Genomic DNA, 6,103 nt, shown 5'->3' on the forward strand with positions numbered 1-6,103 from the left:
TATATATTATATATACAATATATATACATATATATATTATATATATTATAATATACATATATTTTATATATAATATATATGTATATATACATACACACATACACATACATAGAAGGTGGAGGGAAATCCCTTTGATTCAGGCCTTTATGATCCTTTATCTCAGGAAAAATCCAAACACCAGAATAGGTACAGCCACTATGGAAATCATGGCACATACTTGTAATCCCAACATTCAGGAGGCTTAAGCAGGCAAGAGATCTCAAATTACAGAGCTGCTTAGACTGCACAGGGAGTTCAAGGCTAACCTGGACTACATGGCAAGATGGGGGAGTGTGGGGGGGAAGACAGTGGAGCAGACGTGTACCAGGAAGTTTTTCAATTCTGCATCTATTCTGAGACAATAACTCTGAGACAAAAATACTGAAACTCCCTTGACCCCCTAACTTGAAAGGAATAATATCAGCCACACCCTTAAATTCAATAAAACCAGAATTACCACTTGGTAATACTGATTATCAAACTTATTTATAAGATGTGCAAAGCTGTACTAGATACAGTATATAGTTACCTTGAAGAACTGGCACTCGTTTAGATTTTGAAAGCATGTGAACTATACAAATTCACTTACCAAAATATAATTAATGAAATATTATGGCAACCACTTCATTTACTACTAAGTATCAAAAGCTACTTCCCATTGACATTCAGTGCATTTATTGCTAGGTCAGACCCTGTAAACCACTCTGATCAGACAAAATTACTGTGAGCTAAGGATCCAAATTAAATTTCATTCCTGCTAAAAAATGATGCCTTGGGCCAGGGATTTAGTTCAGTGGCGCCACCACCTGCCTTGAAAGCACAAGGTCCTGAGTTCAATCCATGGTACAAAATTTAAACACAAGAAAAAAAAAAAAAAAAAAAAAAAGAAAAAAAAGCCTTATTTAATGCTACACACTTCAGTAGTCAGGTACAGCGATATATGCTAAAGTTCCAGTACTCAGGAGGCTGAGGCAGAAGAATCACTTTAGCCCAGGAATTAGAAGCCAGTCTGGAAAAACATAGCAAGAATCTGTCTCTAGGGGCCGGGGATTTAGCTCAGCGGTTCTACCACCTGCCTTGCAAGTGCAAGGACCCGAGTTCGATTCCCAGTACCAAAAAAAAAGAATCTGTCTCTAAAAAAGTTATAAATAATAAATAAAATAAATAAAAATACATAGTTCAGTAAACATAAGCCATGAAAGGATTATACAAACCAAAAATCCCTCTAGCTAGCAGGCTAACCTAAATCATCCAAGGAATAAGATAAAATTTTAAGCATACACACTACATCAAACAACCTTAAGAAGTAAATAACCTAATTTCTTATGCTAACTAACATATAAGGAAAACTGTCACATAGGCACCTCCAAATCTATCTAGGCTTAGAGTTAGCCAAGGGAGGCCCCAAACTACTGGCTCAAGTAATTCTCCTGTGTCAGTCTCCCAATAGCTATCATATCTGGCTAAAATATTTTGGTATAAAATTTATGTATAGTGAAATATACAGATCTTAATTATTCAAATCAGTGCATTTTAATAAATGTATCCATCTGAAATATCTGTTCCATTATTCCTTTAACCTCTACTTTTATATCTTTTATCACATACTTAGCATGCTTCAAAAATAGTATGTTTAAATTTTTAAAACTTTACTACAGTAAAAGACACACTTGGGGCTGGGGATTTGGCTCAGTGGTTCTGCTGCCCACCTCGCAAGTGCAAAGGCCCAAGTTCAATCCCCGGTACCAAAAGCAAAACAAACAAACAAAAAAGACATACTATTACTCAAAACACTTCCCCTGCTTCAAACATGATCATTCCATCATTCTTGACATTTTCTGAAGCAGTTCTGGAAGTCCTCTTAAAGCGTCTTTAGTTGAGCTGTTGTGGGTGTCTCAATGCCTGAATCAATTCAAAACATTTATCTTTCACTGTCATTTTGACTTTGGGGAAGAACCAAAAGTGCCAGATTTGGTGAATAAGGTGGATGAGGACGCACCATGTTTTTACAAACCTGTCTTCCTACTGGATGACACTCAGTAGTAGCATCTATTATATTTTTTATCACACTTGGTAAAGCTATGAAAGAGAACTGCTTCAGAGCTGCTTTAAAAAGTGACAAGCATAATGGGCTAAGTGTATATGAAGCAAGGAGGATTATTTTAAGGAAGAATGGCAACATGTCTTTTACCATAATAAATTTTTACACTTAGCCCAAGGCCGAGAAGTGATACCATAATTTTTTAATTTAAATATTCATCCTATATTTTGATCATGCTGTATATGTGATTCCCTTGGCTTGTGAATCTTGTGAGCATGGAATTTTGTCTATATAAAATATAGATCACCCACAAAAAATATAGTTCACCCTCATTTCCCTAATATATATCATTTGGCTTAACACATAGAAGATGCTAAATATATGTATTATCTTGATGTTTAAAATTATTTACAATGCTTATAATGTTATTAAACTTTTATATCACGTACTGACTTATTTTTCTGGTCCTGTATGTTACATATAAATGTAGTATCCTGCTTGTCAACCTTTATAACCTTGTAGAAGTGGAAGAGAAGCTTCTCTGTATTTTCAAAAAGGTAGCCAAGTTGTGTTCCTCTATACATTCAATCCAAATAAATATTCGAAGGCAATACATTTTTCATTGGCTTATTCTCTAAAATTCATCCTCAATTTACTTCAAGGTCTACCTTTTCTCAAATCAAATCATGGTTCAGCCTTATAAACTACCCTGATTTGTGGTTATACCTGAGGATATTAAATTTTTCTTCTACTTGTCTCACATATTCCAGTCAAACATCATTACATAATTGTTCACTCAAGCTACAATTTTATTCAGTATCCACTAACACTGTGGCTGTGGATAAACTTATTGGCACAATTTATGAAAATTCTAGATTCATCTTTACATGTTTCTTTTTCTTTCTTTCTTTCTTTCTTTTTTTTTTTTTTGGTATTGGGGATCAAACTCGTATCCTTGCGCTTGCCATGCAAACAGTAGAACCATGAGCTAACTCCCAGGCTCTATATTCATTGTTGACACAATAAAGGATCTGTATCAGGCCAAAGGCAACAGCAACTAGTTAGTTAACACAGTCCTGCCGGCTTGAATCACCAGTGATATATACATGACTGTCCCACTGGGCAGTTTTTATTAATTTTATTAGTAAAAGACTGATAAAAATGATTAGATCTGTTTGTAACACCAGTGGCACAAGCCATCTGGCAGTGAAACATATGAATTACAGCCTTCCCATCAACGTGTTAAGCACCAATTCAAAAACCAATTTGAGGAACAGGAGGTACTCAGTGGCATTGGCCTGCCTCGCAAACAAGGTCCTCAGTTCAATCTCCAATGCAAAAAAAGAAAGAAAAAAAAAAAAAAAAGACCAATCTCTATCCTCATTCATTTCTATATCAGTGCTTACTCTTTCCTACAAACAAAAATTTTTCAATGACCCATAAAAAAGCCAGATTTGTCTCCATTCTTCATCAAATTCCTTTCAAAGAACACAGGAAGTAGTAATTCTCTAAGGAAAGAGCCCTTATAATGAACTCACAAGACTATGAATAGCAAGATCAACAATGAAAGTCTAGATAACAGGCAGTTTAACCAGCTTTCCAGAACACTTCAGAAGTTCTTAACTGAGGGCTGGATGAGGACAATGAACAATCAACAAGTACTAAATTCACATTGTCTTTGTGTGGCCACTTAAAACAATAAACTGCAATGACAGAGCCCTTGCCTACCATGTTCAAAGCTCTCTTGAAGAACAGAGATAGTTCGTAATCAACAACCAAATATGCAACAAATAACACACCAGGAAAGTTGCAATAATCAGAAGTGGGATAGAATGGGATAGAGCAAACTTAAGGGGCTACAATCAACAGGTTCTATCTACAAAACACAAATCAATTAACCTACACATTTCTAATGAGGAAGGATTATCATACTTCCATGATAAAAAATAATTGCCTATGTCATCTCTGTTATCTTTAATTTTATATACAAACACAAAAGTAAAATAATTTGTGATGGAACAAAAAGACCAGAGAGAATTTTGTGCAATAATAAGTAAACTTCTGCATCTTATGAAGCTCGTTCAAAATTAATTTAAAAAGCTGGTAGGGCTGAGGATTTAACACAAGGTCATGAGTATGAGCCCCAGTGCCAAAAAAAAAAAAAAAAAAGCTGGTCATGGTAGTACTTGCCTATAATCCCAGCACTCTAGGAGGTTGAGGCAGGAGGATCACAAGTTCGAGCTCAGTCTGGCCAATATGGTGAATGAGCAAGACCCTGTCTCAAAAAAAAAAAAGGAGGTACTAGGGAATGTAGCTCAGTGCAAAGGCCCTAGGTTCAATCACCAGTAACACCAAAATTTAAAAAAAAAAACTTTATATAACCTTACTTCAAAAGAAAACATGTTATATTGCTAATATTTTTCATTTCATCATGAACTTGAGGGCAAAAACTATTTCAAAGAACAGAATTTGGTAATCTTATGACAGTGTTTTAAAGAATTTAAAAATATGAAGTTTTAAAAAAAGCTATTAGAGGTTTTTTTGCTGGGTTTTTTTTGGGGGGGTTTTGGTTTTGAAATATGGTTTTGCTATGTAGTTCAGGCTGGCCTCGAATTTACAATCCTCCTGGCCTCAGCTTCCCAAGTATTGGAATTACACACATATACCACCAGACCTAGCAACACAGCTTTACTAGGGTGGTTTTAATTAATTCATAACTTTCCACTAACTATATACTAAGGTCTCTAAAACTTTAAAAATAGTTTCAACTTTTTCTGAATTTAAAAAAAAAAGTCTGAATACTTCTCCCCATGATGGTGCTCATATTTAACTACTATTATTAATCAAAGTGAAAAAACTTACTGAATTTTAAATTACAAATATATAAGATATATTGTTTATTGATTCAATATTAAAACATGTATGGACTGGGCATGGTGGCACATCCCTGTAATCCTAGCACTCAGGAAGCTAATGCAGAAGGGCCTGAGTCTGAGGCTAGCCTGCACTACGTGGTGAGTTCAAGGCAAGCTTTAACTACATAGTGAGACCTTGCCTCAAAAAAAAAAAAAAAAAGGTATGATAGATACTCACTGGCGAATCCATTTTTTCTAATTATTCATCTCTTGCTGTGAGTTTCCCATATTTTAGGATGGAGACAATTACTTCTAAGTATCAAATAGTTCATTAAGCTAGATTAGTTTTACAATTGTTTCCAATCCTCAGATCATGAAATTCTGGGATGCTAACTATGCACTTTGAAAAAGAATTTTGGGACATCTAAAGAAATGGCGACTTGACCCAATACTTAAGTACAATCCATCCTGGCATGCTATGTAAATTACTATAAAGAAATTTAACTGGTGCCAGGTGTGGTGGCACACCCCTATAATTCCAGCAGGAGGCTGAGGCAGGAAGATCCCTCCAAATTCGAGGCCAGCTAGGGCTCCACAGTGAGTTCAAGGCCAGCATGAATTACAAAATGAGACCTGGTCTCAAAAAGGAAAGAAAGAAAGAAATTTGGCTGGTTTAGTTGCACTTGCCTTAAACCCAGCCCTTGGATCAAAAATTCAAGGCCAGCTTGAGTAACTCATTGAGATCCTACCTTAAAACAAAAATTTTAAAGGACTAGGGATATAGTTCCATGGTAGACCACTTGCTTAGCATGTTTAAGGCATTGGGTTTAATCCTTAGTACTACAAAAAATAAAAAATTTTAACGTATAATCCCATAAGACAACAACAGTGGAGGATGAAGACAACACATTTATATAATAGAAATCAGATAGTGGACTGCAACATTGAGAGTAGAATGAATAATTCTGCTTACTCTCCAAACTACTAAAACAAACAAGAATAAGGAATGTTTTGTTGCCAGGGATTTAGCTCAGTGGTTCCGCCACCTGCTTCACAAGTACAAGGTCCCGAGTCTGATCCCCAGCACCAAAAAAAAAAGTTTTGTTGCTATTGTTTTGATCAGTTTTTAGAACACAAGCTGTAATGACAGAAAAAGTAAAAAAAAAAA

At 35.3% G+C, this 6,103-nt stretch overlaps 1 protein-coding gene across 4 annotated transcripts in view; it reads right to left on the minus strand.

The window, feature by feature from the left end:
• Nucleotides 1-6,103, minus strand: part of Evi5 (ecotropic viral integration site 5) — a 216,369-nt gene that overhangs the window by 193,583 nt on the left and 16,683 nt on the right. The window lies entirely within an intron of this gene.

This window comes from Fukomys damarensis, unplaced genomic scaffold (assembly GCF_012274545.1).
Source record: "Fukomys damarensis isolate Sample0158 unplaced genomic scaffold, DMR_v1.0_HiC HiC_scaffold_33, whole genome shotgun sequence".
In the NCBI taxonomy this organism is placed as follows: domain Eukaryota; kingdom Metazoa; phylum Chordata; class Mammalia; order Rodentia; family Bathyergidae; genus Fukomys; species Fukomys damarensis.